Source organism: Piliocolobus tephrosceles, chromosome 13 (assembly GCF_002776525.5).
Source record: "Piliocolobus tephrosceles isolate RC106 chromosome 13, ASM277652v3, whole genome shotgun sequence".
NCBI lineage: Eukaryota > Metazoa > Chordata > Mammalia > Primates > Cercopithecidae > Piliocolobus > Piliocolobus tephrosceles.
In genome coordinates this window covers 69,685,781-69,709,294 of record NC_045446.1, presented here as the reverse complement: position 1 = coordinate 69,709,294, position 23,514 = coordinate 69,685,781, and positions in this window count along the sequence as shown.

Genomic DNA, 23,514 nt, shown 5'->3' with positions numbered 1-23,514 from the left:
TGAAATTGAAGTGTTCTTTCCATTTTGCCATGCTGTATTTCCCCTGGTATGTGTATCTGCCTCAGAAGAGCAGGAAACATAGCGGGGATGGGAGGAAAAGGGAATGTCCCAGAAAGGGACACCTTATACCCATACCCTGAGTCACAAACACCTACCATGGGACTTTGCAAAGGCTGGGCCAGTTGAGTAAGAACTGTCACTGGGGGAAAAGAATAGGGATTCAGGAAGGAACATAGATTTAGAGTCATATCCCAGTTCCCATATTCCCTAGCTATGTGTCCTTGGGTAACTTAGCTATTTTAGGCTGCTTGCCCATGTGTAAAAATGAGAGTAATATTTGACTCATGGGTATTTTAAGGATTAGAAAAAAATATATGTGCGTGTTTAGCATGGCATACTTAGCATACAGCAGATACTCAATAAGCAGTAGCTGACATTTTCAGTGGTTGTATAGTAATGATAGTAAAATGCCTAAGGTAGTGCCAGACAGATAGTAGGTGCATCATAAATGTTTTTTCCCATATGTCTTCTCCTAGGATCAAAACCCCATGATTTCTGCAAGTAGAGAGTCTGAAGGCCTGGATTCTAGTACTAACTGTACCTCATACTGGCACCATGACATTAGGAGTTGATATGGTTTGGCTTTGTGTCCCCACCCAGATCTCACCTTGAATTGTAATAATCCCCATATATTGTGGGAGGGACCCAGTGGGAGATAATTGAATCATGGGCCTGGGTTTTTCCCCTGCCATTCTCATGACAGTGATTAAGTCTCATGAGATCTGATAGTTTTGTAAAAGGGAGTTCCCCTCCACAAGTGCTGTTGCCGGCCACCATGTAAAGCATCCCTTTGCTCTTCCTTCATCTTATGCCATAATTATGTGGCCTCCCCAGCCATGTGGAACTGTGAGTCCATTAAACCTCTTTCCTTTATAAATTACCCAGTCTCTAGTTTGTCTTTTTAGCAGCAAGAGAACAGACTAATATGGGGTAGTCACACTCACCTCTCTGGACTCCATTTCCTCTCTAAATTTAAGAAGTTGAGCTATATGTCTTGGATAGTTCCCTCAGTACCTAAGAGGGTGCCAGTCCACATGCACTGAATTGCATAAAGGGGCATCTGTGCCCCATTTCATTGTTTCCAGAACCAAAACAGGCAGGAATTGTTTCCTGCAGACTTCTGGAGTCAGCCTGACTCAGCAGGAATGCCCCTGTAGTAATTATGTCAGGCTCCCCACTCCCCACCCTTGGTCTCTAATAACTGAGGAAGAAGAGACCTGACAGTGAACCTGGTCAAAAGGAACTATGATTTGCTTATCCCCAAAAAAAGAAGAAAACACTTGAGATGTTACAGTTGGGAGGCAGGAAGAGAGCCATTAAAAAATAAAAAAGCAAAAGAGGGCAGGTGCTTTCAAACATATATATTAAAAGCATATAAGGCTAGCAAATGGATTACTTACTATTGGGGGAACCTGCCCCCAATACTTCAGCGTAGGTTCTTTCTATTTTCCGTAAGTGTTGGCCGGCTGAGAAATAAAGAGAGACAGCACAAAGACAGGAATTTTATAGCTGGGCCCCTGGGGGTGACATCACATATCAGTAGGACCATGATGCCCACCTGAGTTTCAGACCAGTAAGTTTTTATTAAGGGTTTCAAAAGGGGAGGGCGTGTAGGAACAGAGAGTAGGTACAAAGATCACATGCTTCAAAGAGCAAAAAGCAGAACCACTAATAAGGGTCTAACAAAGATCACATGCTTCTGAGGGAACAGGACAAAGGGCAAAAGCAGAACCACTGATAAGGGTCTATGTTCAGCAGTGCACGTATTGTCTTGATAAACATCTTAAACAACATAAAACAGGGTTCAAGAGCAGAGAACAGGTCTGACCACAAATTTACCATGATGGAGTTTTCCCAGCCCTAGTAAGCCTGGGGGTTCTGCAGGAGACCAGGGCTTATCTCAGTCCTTATTTCAACTGCACAAGACAGACATTCCCAGAGCAGCCATTTATAGACCTCCCCCCAGGAATGCATTCCTTTCCCAGGGTATTAATATTAATATTCCTTGCTAGGAAAAGAATTTAGTGATATCTTTCCTACTTACATGTTCATTTATAGGCTCTCTGCAAGAAGAAAAATACGGCTATTTTTGCCTGACCCTGCAGGCAGTCAGACCTTATGTTTATCTTCCCTTGTTCCACAAAATTCACTGTTATTCTGTTCTTTTTGAAGGTGCACTGATTTCATATTGTTCAAACATATATGTTTTATAATCAATTTGTACAGTTAACAGAATTATCATGGTGGTCCTGAGGTGACATACATCCTCAGCTTACGAAGATAACAGGATTAAGAGATTAAAGTAAAGACAGGCATAAGAAATTATAAAAGTATTATTTGGGAACTGATAAATGTCCATATTAAGATGAAATCTTCACAATTTATGTTCCTCTGCCACAGCTGCAGCCAGTCTCTCCACTGGGGTCCCTGACTTCCTGTAACAACTGACGTCCAAAGTGATTTCTAATGTTTGATGATTAGCGACTTAATTCCTGAGTTCTGCTTTCAGTGGTCTTGTTTTAAGCACAACTTTCCAATATTATACCTTTTTTTTTTTTTTTTTTTTTTTTGAGACAGAGTCTCACTATGTTGCCCAGGCTGGAATGCCACGGCCTGATCTCGGCTCACTGCAAGCTCTGCCTCCCAGGTTCACTTCATTCTCCTGCCTCAGCCTCCTGAGTAGCTGGGACTACAGATGCTCACCACAACGTCCAGCTAATTTTTTATATTTTTAGTAGAGACTGGAGTTTCACTGTGTTACCCAGAATGGTCTCAATCTCCTGACCTCGTGATCCACATAACTTTTTAAAACATCCAACACAGAGGGAAAAAGCCTTTTTTTTTTTTTAGCCAACTTGAAAATAATCACACCAGCTCCTCGCCTGGGCACTGCCAACACATCTAGTCATTCTCTTCCTCCTCCCTGAATTAACCCATCTGTTTCCATCCATCAGCTCTCTCCCCACCCCACATTATCACTCCTTCTACCTTGGTGGCTTTCTGTGAGTACCCCCACCCCAGGACTCATTTGCAGCTCCCCATTATAATTGCTCTACATCATCTCCACTGTAGCCAGAATTTGAGGCTGACATTCAAGGGGAGCTTTGAATGTCCTTTTGCTTTATTAAAACTACTAATTCTTTTTATTGTGTGGCTTTGCCAGGATTATTTATCTGGGTAATAAAGGATGAGGACTTAAGAAGGTGGGAGGGGAGGGGAGTTTAGGCAAGGAATGAGGGCTGTCCAATGACCATGAGGGTGGGAGAAGGCAGAGGGAATGGAAAACAAGCAAACAGAAACATCTGACTGCCTTAGGATGTTAGAAATGCCGGTGTATTTAGGCATTATGTAATTTCTTGAATTGATTTCCATTCTGCCTCACCCTAGGAAGGACTTGAGGAAACTTACAAAAAAAAAAAAAAAAGGACATTTATGATAGACTTAATAAAATATTAAGGGAAGGGATGGAGGAGGACAGAAATAACAATTGGTTTAAATGAAATAGGAGAAAACAAATATGTGCAAAACCTGGCACCCGGGCTTTCAGGCTGCCAAGGATCAAGGAGGAATGTGATGGTTTCCATAGGACTCCTTATCACAGCAGGAGAACAGGTGACCGTTCCTTGGGAAAGTGATGCTTTTCCTATATGAAACTCAGAGAGAAATTCCTGATGTGGGGCACATTATTCAAATTAGGAAGTGATCTGCAAGTGTGAAAAGATAATGCAAGAGGCTGCTCCGTGGGAGTTTTGCTAAAACCCAAAGCCTTAGACCTGCAGAGCAACTCAGGGAGGGCATGCAGGGGTTACCATGGCAGCCTGCCAGTGAAACTGTCCTTTCAGTCAGGCAAATAAGAATTTTCTACTGTCCAGGGTTTGGGGGGATGGGGAGAAGGGAGGACCTTTAGCTTGGATAACATGGAAAGAAAACATCTCCTGATGTTGCTTAAGCATATGCCATATCAAAATTTAAAAGTTTTGTTTCACAACAGGTGCTGGAGAGGATGTAGAGAAATAGGAACACTTTTACACTGTTGGTGGGACTGTAAACTAGTTCAACCATTGTGGAAGACAGTGTGGCAATTCCTCAAGGATCTAGAACCAAAAATACCATTTGACCCAGCTATCCCATTACTGGGTATACACCCAAAGGATTATAAATCATGCTACTAAGGAGACACATGCACACGTATGTTTATTGAGGCACTATTCACAATAGCAAAGACTTAGAACCAACTCTAATGTCCATCAATGATAGACTGGATTAAGAAAATGTGACACATATACACCACGGAATACTATGCACCCATAGAAAAGGATGCATTCATGTCCTTTGTAGGGACATGGATGAAGCTGGAAGCCATCATTCTCAGCAAACTATTGCAAGGACAGAAAACTAAACACCGCATGTTCTCACGCATAGGTGGGAATTGAACAATGAGAACACTTGGACACAGGAAGGGGAACATCACACACCAGGGCCTCTCGTGGGGTGGGGGAAGTGGGGAGGGATAGCATTAGGAGATATACCTAATGTAAATGACGAGTTAATGGGTGCAGCACACCAACATAGCACATGTATACATATGTAACCTGCATGTTGTGCACATGTACCCTAGAATTTAAAGTATAATAAAAAAATTGTTTCTGCACATTTATAGAAAAATTATACCGTATTTATTCTGTGGCTTCATTCGCCTCCTGGCAGATCACTGACAATCCCCAGCAGTTTGAGAAACACTGAATGAAAGGTCAGAGTGAGCATTGCTGAGCCTCCTCCTGCATTCCATATTCTGGGAATCAGGGTTTGGGAAATAACTCTGCAGCAGAGTTGGGTGTGAGCTATTCAGATGGATGAAAGCCTGGTCACACCCAACCAAGTTAGCTCTTTGTCTATCCCCATTTTACAGAGAGGCAACTGAGGTTTGAAGAAAGTGAATCACTTTAGAAGCAAGATGGCACAGAAGTGAAATTGGTACTCAAACAGCATGTCATGCAGCCATGATCACAAGGCCACAGTTTCTATAAGCCTTCTAAAAGGCAGGGTGACAGAAGAAAAGATGTTTAACCCACAAGATATCCATAAAGTTGAACACAAATAGTTCCCTCCAGAAACACACAACCATTTGTAATACTGAAAACACAAAGGTCTCCTGAAGATCCTCCAAATTATAGTATATGAAAGTGGTGGGAAAACCACAAATGCTATAAAAGTCACATCTTTATTATTGCTTATTAGGTAAATAATGCTAGTGAATGCAACAGATAAACCCCAATATTTTAGTGACTTAACATGGCAAAAGCTTTTTTTTCACATCACAGGTCAGTGTAAGTTGGCAAGGAAATGTAGCCATCATTCAGGGACCCAGGCTCCATCCATCTTGTGGCTCCACCCTCATTTAAGTTCTCTAGCAAGGTCCCAAGGGGAAATTATAGGAGCCATGCCTGAAAGTGGCACATACCCCATCCACTTACATGCCATTGGCCAGATTCAGTCACATGGGCAAACCTAACTGCAAGGAAGCTAAACAACTGGCATAGCCATGACATTGGTGAGCACTAGCAGTTCTGTGCCACAAATTTCTCCTTGGTCCAATGCTCTCTTCTCCCTCCAGTAATCCTATGGGTCTCTGTGGCCCTGATACTCTTTTGTCTGTCTGCCATGCAGCGTACTGCACAGAGTCTTAGAGAAAATCTGATGTGAGAGTGATGTGAACACACTTATGTCCAGGCCCTGCAAAATGAAGGTACCATGTCCTTCAGCTCCATGTGCCCCAATTGGATGGTTCTCGAGATTAATTGTACTTTGTACTCTCATGAATCTACCTACTTTGCCATCATTAATGATACAGACACACCCCAGGAGGCAGGCACATGAGAGCAGTGAGGAAACAGAGGTGCAGACAGAGGTTAAACATCTTCCCAAGGTAGCCTTGTAAAAGTGTGTAAACCAAGAATGACTCTTCCAACTTTAAAATTATTAATTCTCATTCTTGCTGGAGGAAAAAGCTAGCTGGAGCACTGAAAGAGGAGACAAGACAGGAGGCATCTCAAACAGGACCATACCAGGAGTGGCAGCACTCCCTCCTGCAACCCTGCATGATTTAAAAGCCAGCTCTCATATTTGCTAGTTCTGTGGCCTTGGGCTAGTTACTTAACATCTGTGAGCTTTCTAGCATGCCTGTTTTCTCATTTTTAAAATGGGTTAAATAATACCTAGTCATAAAGATCTTTGGGGGATTTAATAGGGTAGTCTATGCCAGACACCTTTATATCTAGAATGTGCCAAATGCCCCAAAGATATTGGATGGTGATAATAAAGATGGTGGTGATGATGATGATGAGCATGTCCAAACACCCGTCCAATTCAAATGCTTTCATCTCAAATATCTTTAAGAGTTAAAGGTATTGTCTACTGCTGTTGGAACATCCACAATTTGGGTCAATAACAGAGATCATATAAATCCTTGGTGATTTACTAAAGTTGCATAGAAAACCGGTGACAGCCTGAAAGTCCACATAGCAGGTTATGATGAGCTCGAGTATGAACCCGGCTTTAATTTATACCTCTCTATTCTGTCTTCAGACACAAATCTGCTCTCAGACATACTAAACTGAGGATTGGACAACTATGTGTTTGGTTATGGGACCTCACAAAAGTGATTTCTCTCTCTGCACATCAGTTTCCTCATCTTCAAAATCCAAGTGATAGTTGTTCTTGCCTCCCAGGATCGTTATGAGGATTAGACAAAAGAATGCATGTTATGTGCCTGGTGCCATGCACAGCATATCTAGAATGTGAGCTATTTATATAGCAAAGCTAATTGCAACTTTCCCTGCTGGAGCCAAAAAGGCTTCCAAGTAACAAGACCCTGGGTGATATTGAGGGTGTAGACCCAGGCCCTTCATGACTGACTGGACTGATGCTTCCCCAGCTGGATCTCTCAGAGGACAGGGTCCATATTCAAGGCAATTCTGTATCCCCTGCAGCATACAGGACAGATGCCTGGCATTTGTTCATGGAGAAAGAAATCAGATAAATGACATGACATAGGTGTGGCACCTGACTGATGATCATAACAAGACACTTAGCATTTAATGAAGTTATGCTAATGCACCTTTATGTCTGAATACACCAAGTGTCCAAAAGATGCTGGATGATGATGACAGTGATTCGTAGCTCTAAGCACTTTGCCCATTTCAAATGATACTGTCTCTAGAGAGCTTTAAGAAAAAGGTATCCTGCACCATGCTAAGCACTCTACAACATAATCTCAGATATTTTCACCCTCATAACCCTGCAACAAAGTGATAATCTCCACGTAATAGATGAGGAATCTGGTGTGCAGGGAGCTTAAACCACTTGCCAAAGGTCGCACAGCCCTACATGGTGGCGCCTGTGGGCCTGCAGAGCTTCAGCTCTTCCCCACCCCTCTGCACTGCCCCACCAAGGCAGATTGGCTGCAATCCCTGCAGCTGTCCATGGGACATGGCCCTTGAAGTCTGCTGTTGCTCAAAGTAACTGAGGACTGATGAATCCAATCTCCACTCAAAACCTTGCTTTCACTATAGCCTCAGGCCAATAGTTTAATCACCTCATGTTTCAGTTCCTTCATCTAAAAGCAAAACCTTATACTTATCTACACACAAGGGTACTGAGAAGATTAATCGGATGCTCCAGAAGTGCTTTTAAAATGAAAAATATGGATTATTTGCATTATTATTTTAATAGCCTTGGACTCTGTTATCTCCAGTTTACACAGAGGTGAAGAGCTTGGAAGAAGGAGATTGGTGAGATTCATTTACTTCAGCCTCATTCTCTGAACCAAGCAGGGAAAACACAGACACCTCACCACTTGCGGTGTAGGACCGGTCATCCCAGGTCCAGCCTGGGTGTGCCATGGCACTGAGGGCAGTGAAACTGACATACAAAGAACCACAGAACAGCTGCTCCCTCCCTCCCTCCCTCTACAGCTATGATGCGAGCACACCAAGGTCAGGAGCCTTCTCTATCTTTTCAACATATCCCCAGCACCTAAAACAGGGCTTCCTATGGAGTGGTGGTCAGTAAATATATGTTCGCTAGATGAATGGGTGTTTGAGGGGGGAAGTGAGAGGACAAACAACAAAAAGAACCAGAAAATGTCAGAGTGAAGAGAACACACGAGGAGACTCCCTTTGCCAGAAAAGAGAAGCAGAGGAGTCTTCCAATGGCCATCCACATGACGAGCATCTACCATGCTACAAGCACTGTGCTAGGTGCTCCGACAGAAGCAAAATTTGACAGTCCTCACCTTCAAAGAGTTCTCAGACTAAGAAAAGGAGCTTCAAGTTTACCGACAGTTATGGCAGAGTGAGTTTGGCTCTGATAGACAATTACAGAGTGTCACATGAGCCATTAATGTCTCCCGGAAGATCAAGAGAGGGAGGAAAAGTAGCATTTTAGCTGGATCCTCATGAAAGAGCAGGGGCTCCAATGATGAGGTAACGATACCTCCTGCCATGGAATGGAAATTCTCTACTCCGTTCTCTCTACTCTGACATTTCCTGGTTCGTTTTGTTGTTTGCTTTCTCACTCACTTGCACAGGATGGTCAGTATTACTTTTTTCTATAGTGAGGTAGAAACAAGGGAAGGAACAGATAAAATGGGGCGAGCTCAGAAGACCTTGAATATCACACTCACACTCAAGAATCAGGGATGTTTCCTGTACTCTGTCCTTCCACATTTCAATTTAATGTTTTAAGCAAAGTTTTCTGTTTTTTGTTTTTTGCTCCAAAGGCTTTCTTTCCTCTGCCAGCCCTGAGGGCACACTCATAAAATGTAAAATCTGTTTAAATAATTAAACCTGTGGCTGAGAGCAGTGGTCAGGGTAGAGGACGCTGGCCTGTGACACCGTAAATCACTGCCATTGCTGGTACTTGGTGCAGCCCAGAAGCCTCTGGGAAAGCCTGTGAACAGCCAGGCCCTGCAATGGGAAGCACCGAGTCAGCGCTCCTCATTTGGTTTGGGATGAATTATGGAGAAGAGGCAGGATGCTCGGTGCCGCCAGCCCTCTGACAGCGGAGCTGCTTTGCTGATGGACAGCAGGAGGTGTTGATGCCCCCTCTGCTCCACTCTCCTCAAGTCGACTTCCTCTGCGCCCAGCTGAAGGACCAGGAGTAGGAAGAGGGGACAAATGAGGGCCTCCACTCAGAGAGAGGCTGTGCTAATTCTGGCTGGGCCCAGGCAGCTGCCCTTCTGCCCTTGACAAGCACAAAGCCCCAGAGGTCTGTGGAGACAAAGGCTGAATCAGGGAGAACTTAAGAGAGAAAGGAATGGAGCAACAGGGCTGCCTCTACTGTAAGGCCACTGGGGAGGGAGTGCCCTTGGCTTTGCCCAGGCACTCTCGTCCACTCGCTGGTTTGTAATTGGGCACCTACGATGTGTGAGGCTCTTCACATGGATGATTCCAAATAGTGGTTGAGAGCAGGCACCTCGTCGTAGACAAACCAGATCCAACAGCCAACTCTGCTCATTAGCCGGGTGAATTTGGGAAAGTTATTTGACCCGTCTGCATCTCAGTGTCCCCATCTTTAAAATGGAATAAATAATACAGTGGTTGTGAGGATTAAAAGAGGATTGCATACACATCATTCATTCAGAGTACTGCCGGGCTCATAGTAAGTGCTATATAAATGTTAGCTCTGATGGCCATCCGGTTAGCAAATATTCACCGAACATCTATCTGCCTGTATGCCAGGCTTTGGAATACAAGTTTCATGGGTAGCCTTGCTCATCATTCATTTAACAAGTATTAAGAGCACCTACTACATACTAGACACTGAATGAGGTATTTGCTCTGTGTTATCTCACTGATTCATTTTTACAAGCACTTATTGAAGCTATACTCTACAGCAGGCCAGAGCCAGGGATTTACAGCATATGGAATCCCACTGATGCTCCCTATCTTAGTGCATTCAGGCTGCTATAACAAAATATATTAGACTGGGTAATTTATAAGCAGTGTGAATTTATTGCTCACAGTTCTGGAGACTGGGAAGTTCAAGATCAAGGTGCCAGCAGATTCTGTGTCTAGTGAGAGCTGCTCTATGCTTCAAAGACAGCAATAGCACCTTCTAACCTTGTTCTCATGTGGTAAAAGGGGCCAAGATGCTCCCTCAGGACTCTTTTTTTTTTTTTTTTAGACGGATTCTCACTCTGTCACCCAGGCTGGAGTGCAATAATGGTTCTATCTCCACTCACTGCAACCTCTGCCTCCCAGGTTCAAGTGATTCTCCTCAGAACTCTTTTATAAGGTCACTAATCCCATTTGTGAGGGCTCTGCCTTCATGACCTAATCACCTCCCAAAAGGGTCCACCTCTTCATGCTGTCACACTGGGGCTGGGTTTCAAAATATGAATTGGGGGGCGGGGCACAAACATTCAGACCATAGCACTCCCTGTATTCATTCTTTAGGGATGCCATAACAAAGTACCACAAACTTGAGTGGCTTAAACAGCAGAAATGTATTGTCTTACTGTTCTATGAGCTAGAAACCTGAGATCAAGGTGTCATCAGTTAGTTCCTTGGGAGGGCTGGGAGGGAGAATCTATTCCATGCCCCTCTCCTAGTTTCTGGCAGCTTGCTGGCCTTCTTTGGCATTCTTTGGGTTGTAAATGTATCACCCTGATCTCTGCCTTTATTTTCAATGGCATTCTCCCTGCATGTGTCTGTACGTCCAGATTTCCACCTCTTATAAGGACGTTAGTCATACTGAATGAGGAGCACCCTAATGGCTTCGTTTTAACTTGATTACCTCTGTAAAGACTCTATCTCCAAATAAGGTCACATTCTGAAGTACTGGGGATGAGGACTCCACATTTCTTTTTGGGAGGGACACAATTCACCCCATAGCACTCCCCAACAATAATCTGCTCTGCTAAGTGCTGCACATACATACCCCGTTTCACTTAGTCAATAAGCATTTGCTCTAGCGGGAGCCACACCAATGTGATCTCATGCATCCATCCACTCCTTGAACAGGTATTTCTTCCTTGACTGTTCCAGACCCCATTATAGGTACTTCACAGACAGCAACACAACCTACAGGGTGGTACTGTGATGTGCATTTTACAGCCAAGGAGTCTGTGTCTTGGAAATTCAGGTCTACCTCAAAGCCTACAGTCCTCCCAAGCCTACAGTCCTCCCAAAGCCTACAGTCCTACCTCAAAGCCTACAGACCTCCAAAATATAGGAATCATTGCTTTTTCTTATAACCCAAGTCAAGGGAAAACCATGTCCCCCATTCTAGGTGTCTAAGAGTTGCAGAATTATTAATAATACGCTGCTTATACTTCAGAGCAGCTGAAACAGCCAATAAAAAAAAAAAACCCCACTGCCCACAAACGGACAATTTCATTAATTGCTTAGAAAACTAAAAATAGCCTCACAGTGACTAGCCAAGGGGGGCATTTGGTGGCACCGTCTGTCTCCAACACAGAAAGGGAGTGGGAAATTGCCAACTCTGGCCGAGGCTTAGGATAAAGGCAGTGGCAGAAAGGACAGAAAAGTTCACCCTTAATGAGAAGTGACCTTCATAACTCCCTGGGTCTCCCTAGAGTTTCTTTTGTAGAATATTACATTTTTCCATCTCTAATTCCAATCCATCTGTTTTATCACTAGTATGGAAATATTAGTAAAGATAGTTTGTTTAGGTCTTTCATTAATTTAAATATATATGAAATGATTTTCTGTTCTTCCTTCCCCATTATATTCTTTTCTCTTGCTTTGTAGGGTCCTTTATATGTTTGTTAATATCTTTAATATTAACATAACAGTGGCCAAGGCTGATCCCTTGGGCCCTTTGCTACCTATAGACCCCCTGTGAGGGGGCTGAGCACATGCCTCCCAGCCCACCGTGGGTTGTGGCTGCAGCCAGGGCTGGCTGGTGGCTTCTCCATGTCACCTCCCTTCCCGAGCTGGCCCGAAGCCTCAATCCACAGCTCTGGTTGATCTTGGTGCCCCTACGGTTCAACCCCATAGGCCACTCAGATGGTTCACCCCACCATCCCACTTTTTTTCACCTTGTTGCAGGCTAGCAGCAACTGTAAGGGCTGAGAATTTGTTTGGTTTCCCATTACCGTTGGTTGTGTTTTGTCCCTACCTGTAGGCTTAGCTTTGACCTCAACCTGGCCTCTGTGTGTACTGGGAAGCCAGCACAAGCCCTGACACATTCTGGAATTTGAATCCTGGGTCCTCCTCTCACAAGTTCTGTGCCCTCAAGCGAGTGAATTTGCCTCTCTAAGGCAGTTTCCTCAGTCATAAAATTGAGCTGGTGATGTTCAAGTCATAGAGTGACTGTTAGGATTAACAAAACGAAATGCTCACAAGCACACATCAATGGCAGATTTGGTTACCAACATGCACTAATAGAGTTTCTATTAACACTAGCCTTTATCTACTTTGGACTCCACATTTTATCTGGTGGAAGAAAAGATACATTCATTGCCTGATTTGACACAACAACCAGAAGAGAGACTGCAGCAGGTATTACAACCCCTGTGTTACAGAAAAGGAGCCTGAGTCTTCTGAAATAGCACAAAGCCAGAACTGGAAAGGACCTGAGACATCTTTGGGTCCCTTATACAGGGGACAAAATAGTGGCCAAGACAGAAGGGGATTGCCAAGGTCAAGGTTAAAGCAGGTCCCTAACTCTCTGTCCCAGGCTTTCAGTGATCCCCAGATTTTCAGATGCTGGTTGTATGCTCAGTGGTCACATGTATTTTAGTTCATCATTAAATTATTTCTTCTAAAAATGCCAATGAAAAGTTTGAGGATAATACCATTGAGAAAGTCTGAAACTTCTGTTAAGCACCTCAAATGAAGAAACCTTTGTTGGGCCGGGCACGGTGGCTCATGCTTGTAATCCCAGCACTTCAGGAGGCCGAGGCGGGAGGATCACTTAAGATCCGTGTAAGGTCAGCCGAGAGAAGGAAGAATAGACCCAAAGTCAGGCAAGTAAGTTTATTAACCTACCAGCTGCTCCATCACAGAAGAGGAGGCAGCAGCAAGCTTACAGAATGAGGGGTTTATATTGGGGAAAGGAGTTCGAGGGAGTTCTTTGGTATGGCCATATCCCGAGGTTGTTTGCTGGTTAATTTTGCCACATATCACCTTGTAATGTTTATTACAGGAGGGTGTAGGTAAAGTCTGTTTATGCTTCCCACAACCTCCCGCTGTGCGATCTGGATGGTTTGTAATTGGGGTTTGTTTATCGTAGCAAGGTCTGATAAGTGAAATCTGCTGGCTTCACCGGCACCTAGATAAGGGCTTAGAAATGTAAAGAGGCTTGGGGGAAGGGTGGGAAGCACGGAGAGGTTTGGGGGAAGTGTCAGCGGTACCAAGAAGCTTTTTGGGGCAGTTTGTCCTTAACAGTCCAGCCTGACCAACATGGAGAAACCCCGCTCTACTAAAAATAAAAAATTAGCCGGGCATGGTGATGCATGCCTGTAATCCCAGCTACTTGGGAGGCGGAGGCAGGAGAATCGCTTGAACCTGGGAGGTGCAGGTTGTAGTGAGCCAAAATCATACCATTGCACTCCAGCCTGGGCAACAAGAGTGAAACTCCATCTCAAAAAAAAAAAAAGAAAGAAAGAAAGAAACCTTTGTTGAGCATCTGCAGCTCCTCCCTCCTCACTCGCCCTAAGGCAGCCAAGGTGGCTCCACCCTGACCTGGGAATGTGCCAGTTCCTTTGGGTCCTTGCTCAAAGGTCACAATCTCAGGTTGGCCTTCTCTAATCCTTATTTATTTATTTATTTATTTATTTATTTATTTATGGGTTTTGTTTGTTTGCTTGTTTGTTTTTCTGAGACAGAGTCTCACTCTGTCACCCAGGCTGGAGTGCAGGAGCACAGTCTTGGCTCACTGCAGCCTCTGCCTCCAGGTTGAAGATATTCTCTTGCCTCAGCTTCCTGAGTAGCTGAGATTCCAGGGGCGCACCACCACACCAGCCTATCTAACTCTCTATTTAACAATGCAACCCTTTCTCAACTAATCCCTCCCTATCCCCCTTTGCCTTCAAAAATATTATATATAGTTCACTTATTTAATTATCCCTTTTCTCCCACTACAGTGTAAGTTCCATGAGGGTCTACATTTCTGTCTGTTTTCTTCACTGCTGTATCCCTAGGACCTAAAACAATGCTGGCACTTAGGAGTTGCTCAATAAATACTTGTTAAAAAAATGCATGAACGAATGAATGAGGGAGAGAATGAATAAATGAAAGAATCTATACTGTAGCAGACCATAGGTGCATAATTTTTTTCATCGAGTGCCATGCAAGCACAGATAGGGAACAGCTGCTTGAAAGGGGAAAGTCTGAGAAAACTAAAGAGATGGGACCTTATTTTAGTTCTTCCTTGGTGTTAAGAGGACTGAGCAGGAAGATGGCACTCCAGGCCAAGGGAACAGTACAAGCAAAGTCCTGGCATCAGGAAACAGGATGATATAATTTGGCAGTGACTCTTTCCAGATAGCTAAGGAAGCTTTTCTGTTGTATATTTTACGCACTGCAAGATGCTCCTTGGTAAAGGACTCCCTTATTCTGTTCAGAACAAGACAGGCTGGAGATTCACAAATCACAGAAAGACCAGGGTTCAAACCTCAGCTTAGGCACTTCTTAGCCCAATGTACACTCTATTTCTGTTTCCCTAACAAAAAATATGAGGATCATAAGTGTGGGGTTGTTGGAAGGATCAAGGAAATAGTGCATATAGGGTGCTTATCACAATGCCAGGTACATGTGGAGTCCTTAAAGTGTGGCTCTAGTGTAGTGGCTATGAGTGCAGATTTCAGAGCCAGAATGTCTGGGTTGGAATCTTAGCTCCACTGCTAACTAGCTTGGTGAACCTAGGTAACCTGCTTAACTTCTCTGTTCTTCAGTTTCCCCATCCACAAAATGAGAATAATGATAGTGCCTGCCTGCTAGAATTGTGGGGACTAAATGAGTCAATAGAAACAAAGCACACAACAGAAGTAAGTGCTATGTTAGTGTCAGCTGTTGCTCAAACTAGGAGTCCATACTGTTTCCTTTTTTTTCCTGCTCATTCAGCACTTTTGGTACATATTGTTTTCCAGGCAGCCTTGCCTGTGGTTAACTGGAAGGCTTTTGTATCAGAAATTAGCATAATAGAAGTTCTGAGAAGTCCTACAGCAAATAAACCTGCTGAACCTCATTCAGTGTTTTTCCCATACTAATTTCCCTACAGAATGCTGCCCCCACCTCTTAAGAATCTAAAGGCTTATTTTCTAGGGACACACTTTTGAGAACTGTTGGGCTTTACCCCGGGGTATTTGGGATGGGAGAGCTAGAAGCTCAAAAGGTTGATTTTTCTGGCCCTGGGAAGTTCATAAGGATGTAAGAAGGGAGGTGACCCCATGAAATCCACATTTGAGAAGGCTGCCCTCTCAGGCAGGCCCTGTGGATTGGAGATGGGGCCTAGACCAATTAGAGGGCTGTGGCAATGATCCTGCTGGGGTTAGAAGGCTGAAATCAGGGTGATGACAGTGGGCTGGAGAGGAAAGGGTACATAGAAGAGTTATTTGGAAGACAGAATGGTCAAGGACAAAGCAAAGCAGGCCAGGCTGAGGGAAACCTACCCCAACACCAGACTATAGAGGCCACATTGATTCTAGCAAACCTAACCCTGAAGGGACAGTCTCTGGGTTTCACACAGCCATGCAACTGATTATTGCAGGACTGGAGAGTAATCTCATGTAGGACCTCGGGAGGTCACTCAAGATGACTCTGAGGCTCCTTCTCACATAGTTTGTCTCAAGGACACCCTGGAAGCCATGAGAAAGGAGAGAGGAGCTAGATCTTTGCTAACCTGAGCACTGGGTCACAGCTCTTCTTCTTTTCATGCCCACCAAACTTTCTAACATGTTACATACATACCCTCACCCAGTCTTTATCACCTTCTCAACACCTACACCTGTTCCCTCTGCTCATATTTCCAAGGGACATAGCACACAGGAAATGCCAGCTTACATAGAAGAAAGATCTTGAACCTGGAAGGGCAGAGCCCTGGGTTCGAGGTCCACCTCCTGCCCTTCCTAGCCGTGTGCCCTTAGGAATTCAATTCATCTCTCTGGGACTCAGTTTCCCCATCTGAAAAATGGGGCTGATAATGCCTCAGTGAGTTGTGGGATTAGGTAGGATGCCTGCCAAGAGCCAGCAGATGGCCCAGCAGTAGAACAACAACTGACATTGATTGAGTGCTTCCTACAGGCCAAGCACATTTATAAGGGTCTTCCAGGTTTTCTCTCACTTAATTGTCAACAGTTATGTGGTGGCACTTTTCTTACCCCTACTTTACAGATGGCAACTGGGACTCAGAGAGGGTAAGTAATTTGTCCGAAGATCACACAACCAGTGAGAGGCTGGAAGGCAAATGCAGGGACTCTGGTTGCACCTTTCCACCACTCTGCTGAACAGATGCTCCTAAGGAAGCAATGACAAAGACAACTATGATGAGAACTTACTGGAATAATGACCTTAAGGAAGTTATTTCATACTTCTGAGGCCCACTCCCCTCATTTATAAAATGGGAACACCACGAGAGCTGAGATCCCTGGTGCTGAGAATTCCCAGCGGGTTAAACACCAGCTCATGCAGCCAGCCCAGGAACCAGTGACTACTGTCCTTCCCAGGCTTTTTTAGCTTCCAGCAGAGGGATGGCTGCTGCTATCAGCAATGCCTGGAATCCTCACCATGAAGGGAAAGGAAGGAAGCACAAAGGGCTGGGGTTGAGGGTCACATACAGGCCCCTGGGAGCCCAGTCCTTGGTGGAAAGGCTGCCTTCCAGCTTGGCATTTTCTCCTTGCACTTCTGTGGCCAAGCACTAAAAATAGCCTGCAACAGCTCTGCAGCCAGCCCAGTTCCCCACCGAGGACTCTCGCCCTTTATGGGCGGTGATCATCTGCTTCCTTCTGACTGCTGTTGGCAATTAAAGCATAGATTATCTCGGCAGAGGTTGTTCCAGAACCCAGGCTGAGCCTGCGAGTCAGAAGGGAGGCCATTGATCCAACCTCCCCACTGAGTGGTCTCCAGGCCAGCTGCACAGCCAGAGATTGGCCAGGATCCTGTCTGTAAGAAGACTGGGGGTGGAAGTTGGGGAGATGGGTGGAGAAACCAGGTCACAAGAAGAAAAGCAGCTGGGGCCAGAAGAGAGAAAATTAAGGAGCCTAGGTGCTTTCTTCCAAACCAAGAATAGTCTTAAGCCAGAACGAAGCAGACAAGTCAGAGGCAGGAGAATGCTAATTAGCACAGCCCTAACAGCCGCCCATCACTGGTAGGCCATGTCCTATAGATGCGCACATTGTGCACCTCACCAAGGTACCCAGGCCAGGGTGGTAAGTGGGGCTGAAACCTGCAAACTGGGTTGCTCGAAAGAAGGGGCAACTTTCCCTAATTCACAAAAGGTACTCTATGGATTAGACTTGGCCCTGAGGATTGGACATCTACTGTGTACCCGGAAGAGTGTGAGGCATGTTCTGTTCTCTCATTTAATCCTCAGCCCTTCCAAGTAGGTCTTGTTTCCCCATTTTGCTAACAGCCAGAGTTCAGTCACATGCTCAGGTAGACAGACCTAGTAAGTAGTAAAAATGGATTTCGAACCCTGATCCTACCAAGTAAAAAGCCTATGCCATTAACACTCCACCACTGGAGTTAGTTATAACAACAACCATTGTTTGATTATTATGCCAGCGATTGTGTTAAACATTTTAAACATTTTACATCCACTGGGTTCTCAAAATAACCACTCAAAGTAGGAAAGGTCATCTCCATGTTGTAAATGAAGAAAGTGGAGGTGCAGGCAGGTTGAGTACATTGTTCAAGGCCACCCGTAAATGGCCAAACTGGGATTCAAACCCAGGTTTCCCTGATGTGAGAGCCCTATTCCTAACTGTAACCCAAGGGCCATCTGAAGTCCATTAGTTAGTCCTTTAGGAATTACACAGAATGGACCTGAATGCCCCTCATTTCCACCTGAGCCCTCCCCAGAGCTTCCCCCCAGCGCCCGACTTCACAGCTGGCCCTGATATCCTCCAGTCCCAGCAATGGCTCTGCTTGCCTTGGCAGGCAGAGGAAGATCGGCAGTGATTGGCCATCACTTAATGGGCATGTACTGGGGGGCGGGGACTTTCCTCCCCAGGTGTGCTCCATCATAGCCCAGTTTCAGACATGATCCTTGAGCTTTGGTTTTCCCCACAGTGTGCCATAGACTTTATGGAGGTCTGAGTGATGAGAAGGTTTACATCACAGTAAAGCAAATAATGTCCAAGGGAGCAATGTCAAAGGGCTCCCCAGCATTTGAAAGCCCCCGTGGCCAGTCCTGTCCCAGGACATCCTCCCTCACCACCATCCCCCGCGGGCACCAGTGCTCTGCCAGGATGCACAGTCCCTTCTCTCTCTTCATCCTCCTCTACTCTGTCCCAATCCAAAATTTCCTATTAAAATCTTATGCAAAACAGTATAGCTTGGTCCTTTCAGATTTTCCCTCAGATTCTTCTGCACCCCCAAAGGGAACGGCCTCCCGATGTATTTTCTTAAGTAAATACAACTCTCCCTCTACCGTGAACTCTAGTGCCAGCTGTTAAAATATATTTTTTCACTCCTTTGATATACTGCCAAAGATGGAACGGGCTGCTCTCCATTCTCCAAAAAAGGAGACGCTGTGTGTTCCCCACTGGAGATAAGCAAACAGAAACAGGGAGGCCAGATCACAACAATATCATTCAAGAACAAAGGCTCTGCAGTCAGACTGCCTGGGTGTAAGTGCTGGCTCCACCACGTATTGCTAAGCCTCGGTATCCTCATCTGGAAAATGGGAAGAATATTAATACCTCGCTTATTGGTAATATCTACCAATAACCACCAGGTTATTAAAAGGATTAAGTAAAATGGATAAAGTGCTGATCATAGTGCCTGATACACAGTAAACCTATAATAAAGATGAACTATCATTGTCTGTTCATATATTATTTTCTCCTAATCCTAAGACTTCTTAAGATTCTAATTTTGTTCACTAGGGCCTATCTCAGGAACTGACACATAGTAGGCATTTGATAGCATAAATAAATAAATGGAAGAAAGGATGGATGAAAAAATGAATAAATAGTATGAAGATTGTCCTATACACCAGAAGGACATCATGAAGCATTCTTAGTACTTTATTTGTTTGATTTCACTTTTTTGCTTATCACTATGTGTGTTTTCTTGTTTGCCTGGTGTTGCAGACAGAAGAAAGTACAGTCAGTTCTGCTATAATGCCACATATGTGTTCTAAAAAAAATCGCTGTGCTGTGCAAAATTACCCACTAAAAATCACAGGGTTTACGGGGCAAATGGAGTTAGGGGCATAACACTCAGAAACTTCACGAGTGACACATTTAAAAAAAATAGGAGCCTAATAAAAATAGCAGCCCTGTCTTAAACATATTTAATAGTTAAATGTATAAGTACTACAATAAATATGGCACTTGACATTGATAAAGATCTGCAGTTTGCTTGTGGAAGTTGGTGTCAGGAAGACCATGAGTAATTGTGAGGTGGTGGGAGGAGAATCATCTGAAATTGGACAGAGTTGGGACGCCAGATGTGGATAGGTGTGGAGCCTCATACATACAGTGATCTAAAGTTACTGTGAATGTTTGATGTATATGTGTATGTGCATTTTGTGTATTACACAGGTCTGTTCAGCTGGGTTTTGGCATTCACCTAGTGTTTTTCAAGGGGGGAAATTGTCTTATATTCACATCATTCCCTAGTATAAATTGCATTAGAACAAATTCATAGTTTCAAAACAAGCATTATAGCAAAACTAACAGGGTGTTTCGATATTTGTATTTTCCAGCTTATTAGCTCTCTTTCTGTTTCTGCTCCTTACAAAACACAGGGCTAAATTATTTATGTCCCTCCCCTCCAGTTATCCATGCTTTCAACAAGTGCCTGTTGAACATCTACTAAATGCTAAAACTAGAAACACAAGGACAAAGTACAGATGGTCTCTAATTTCACAGAGTTTACAATCTCAAGACAGAGCAAATATGAAGCAAGGTATTTGTGTAGTAGATGGTAAGTTCAGCCCGTTGGCAGGGGCATTTCTGAGCTCAGTAGTGCCCAGTTTCCCTCCATGTCTGTCTGTGGGAAATCATAGGTAACCGCACTGTCTCCTGCCGATGGTTTATATCAGAGGTGCCTGCCCCCTACAGAATTGGAGTGCCAGGTTGGCAGAGAATCCCACACTTCCTAGTAAAGACTGGGCATGTTCTACAAACCTGGTACAGCACAGGAGAGCTCATTTGGAGGGTGGGTTGGTCGTGAGTGAGTTTTTCCCATGCCCCAAGAAAGGGTCTTCATCATGCTGAGAACTTTGGGCCGTGCAGTAGCAATTTATTTCTCACCTGGTTTAAAATTCTTCAAGAGCTTCCCTTTTCTTTTAGTACAAAATCTGAACCCCTTACTATGGACTAAAAGGTCCAATAGGATCTAACTCTGACCTAACTTTCCAACCTCACTTCACCCCACCCTCTGCTCTTTCCCTAAAATCTAGCCGCACCAGCCCTGTCTTTGTCACTAGTCACATCGCCTCCTCTGGGTCTTTGCAGCTGCTGTTCCCTCTGCCTGGAGTGCTCTGCCTCGGACTGGTTCACTCTCATCCTCTCTTCAGAGAAGGCTGCCCCAGTTGTTATCTTATCGAAATGTCTCTTTTATTCAGAAGTTTGATCATAATCTGTCATTGTCTTGTATATTTTATTGGTTTTTTGGGTTTTTTTCAAAAACAGAGTCTCACTATGTCACCCAGGCTGGAGTGCAGTGGTACAATCATAGCTCACTGAAGCTTCAAACACCTGGGCTCAAGCAATCCTTTTGCCCCAACCTCCCAAGTAGCTGGGACCACAGGCACACACCCCCACACCTAGCTAATTTTTTTTTTTTTTTTTGTAGAGACAAGGGTCTTGCTATGTTGTCCAGGCTATGCTTTGTGTATTAGTTTCTTAATATACCTATAACAAATTACCACAAACTTAGTGGCTGAAAGCAACATCAATTTATTCTGTTATAGTTCTGAAAGTCAGAAGTCTAAAACAGGTCAGTGGAGCTGCGCTTTTTCTGAAGGTTCTAGGGGAGAATCATTTACTTGTCTTTCCCAGCATCCAGAGCCTGCCTTCTTTCCTTGGCTCATGGCCCCCTGTCATATTCAAAGCTATCAATCAAATCAGTCTGACCTCTGCTTCCCTCTTCATATCTTATTCTTTAACTCTGATCTTACTGACTCCCTTTCCTAAAGGTTCATTACATTGGGCCCACCTAGCTAAAATCAGGTTAATCCCTCCTTTAAAAAACCCTTAATTTAATCACTTCTGCAAAGTGCCTACGGCTATGTAAGGTAGACTTCACAGGGATAATGATGTGGACGTCTTTGAGCAGGTGGATCACCATTTAGCCTACCACACCTTGTTTATTTATTTGCTTGCTTGTTAATTGTCTACCTACTACACTGTAAGCTTCATGAGATAAGGACCTTCTTTGTCCTATTCACTGCTGTTTCCCTAGAACCCCGCATAATTCCTGGCACATAATATGTGCTTGGTAGATATTTCCAGAATAAAGCAATTGACAGTTGGTAGTTTGAGTAAAACTATAACAAATCTCAGGTTTTAAATCACATATAGAATACTGTATATTCTTTTTTTTCTTTTTCCTTTCTTTTTTTTTTTTTTTTTTTTTTTTTTTTTTTTTTTTTTTTTTTTTTTTGAGATGGAGTCTTGCTCTGTCACCCAGGTTGGAGTGCGATGGTGTGGTCTCAACTCACTGCAAGCTCTGCCTCCCGGGTTCAAGCAATTCTCCTCCCTCAGCTTCCTGAGTAGCTGGAATTACAGGTGCCTGCCACCACGCCTGGCGAATTTTTGTATTTTTAATAGAGACGGGGTTTCAGCATGTGGGCCAGGCTGGTCTTGAACTGCTGACCTCGTGATCCGCCGGTCTTGGCCTCCCAAAGCACTGGGATTATAGGCATGAGCCACTGTGCCCTGCAGCATACTGTATATTCTAATAAGAGGAGGGCAGACCCGCTGAATTTTCTCTGAACTTTGCAACTAGCTAGCTGTGACTTTAGGCAAGTCACCTCACCTTTCTGAGTCACTGTGGTCATATCTGTATAATTGAATATGATTTAAAAATACATACCTCAGATATTGTACAAATTAAATAAGATTATAACTAAGAAAAGCACTCAGAAAATGTGAAGGCTTCACAGTTGTGATAATTACTGTTACATGGATTATAGATGAGCAAGGCTGGGTCTAATGGGGAAATTACTTACATAAATAACTAATACGAGGCAGATGTATGCTTTACTAGGGTTATCAGGTGCTGAGGGAGAGTATAATGAAGGAAAGGCTCATTCCAACTGGGATTCCAACTAGAGAAGATAGAGTTATGACTATTAGGGAGTGACCCAAATGGTGGCAGGGAAAGAAAGAGAATAGAATGGTATAAGATTGTTGCAGGGGCTGGATGTGGTGGCTCATGCCTATAATCCCAGCACTTTGGGAGGCCAAGGTAGAAGGATAGCTTAACTCTGGGAGTTGAAAACCAACTTGGGCAACACGGCAAGACCCTGTCTCTAAAAAGAAAAGAAAAGAAAAGATTGTTACAGGGAACCAAATTCAAATAAGTCCTCTGAAAGTGGCAGAGGCAGAAAAGGGAGATGCTAGAGGACCCATTTGCAATGACCATCTGGCTTGTTAGAATTGATTAAAGGTAAAATGAGAAATCTATGTCTATGGCATTAAAATACTCCTCGAATGACCAGGTCTGTGAACAGCAGACTTTCCTTGCTGCAATCTCTCAAACATCCAAAGACATTATTTCAATTTATAAAGAAAAGTCATTTTAAAACTCCGCTAAAAGCAGGCTTGATTGAGAATGTTCAGCATGGCTCAATTACATTATTAAATCACGTTTTATTATGTGTTACGAAGAGCAGTGTGGTATTCTGCAAAAATGAAACAGGCTTTGTTTTGTTTCTAACTGGGGAGTGGGGACAAGGGTATGCACTGTATTCATCTTAAACCTTTTTAGATTTTTTAACATTTTGTAACACATTTAGAAGAATTAAAAAATAAATAGGCTCTGGAGGCAGACCAAATATTGGTTCCACTGCTTCCTGGCCGTGTGAACTTGAAAAAGTCATTTGTATTTCTGGGTCTCAGTTTACTCTTTTGTGAAGTGGCAATAATCACGACTTCCTCACAGGTAGTTGTGAGAATGAGCGGCAATGCAGGTTAATATTTCCTATCCATGCCACAGAATCAGAACTCAATGAATGTTTAGCAAGAACTAAATAATGTCCAAGAGATAAGAAAATCATTCAGAGAAGTAAATCCTGGTGGAATCAGAGATG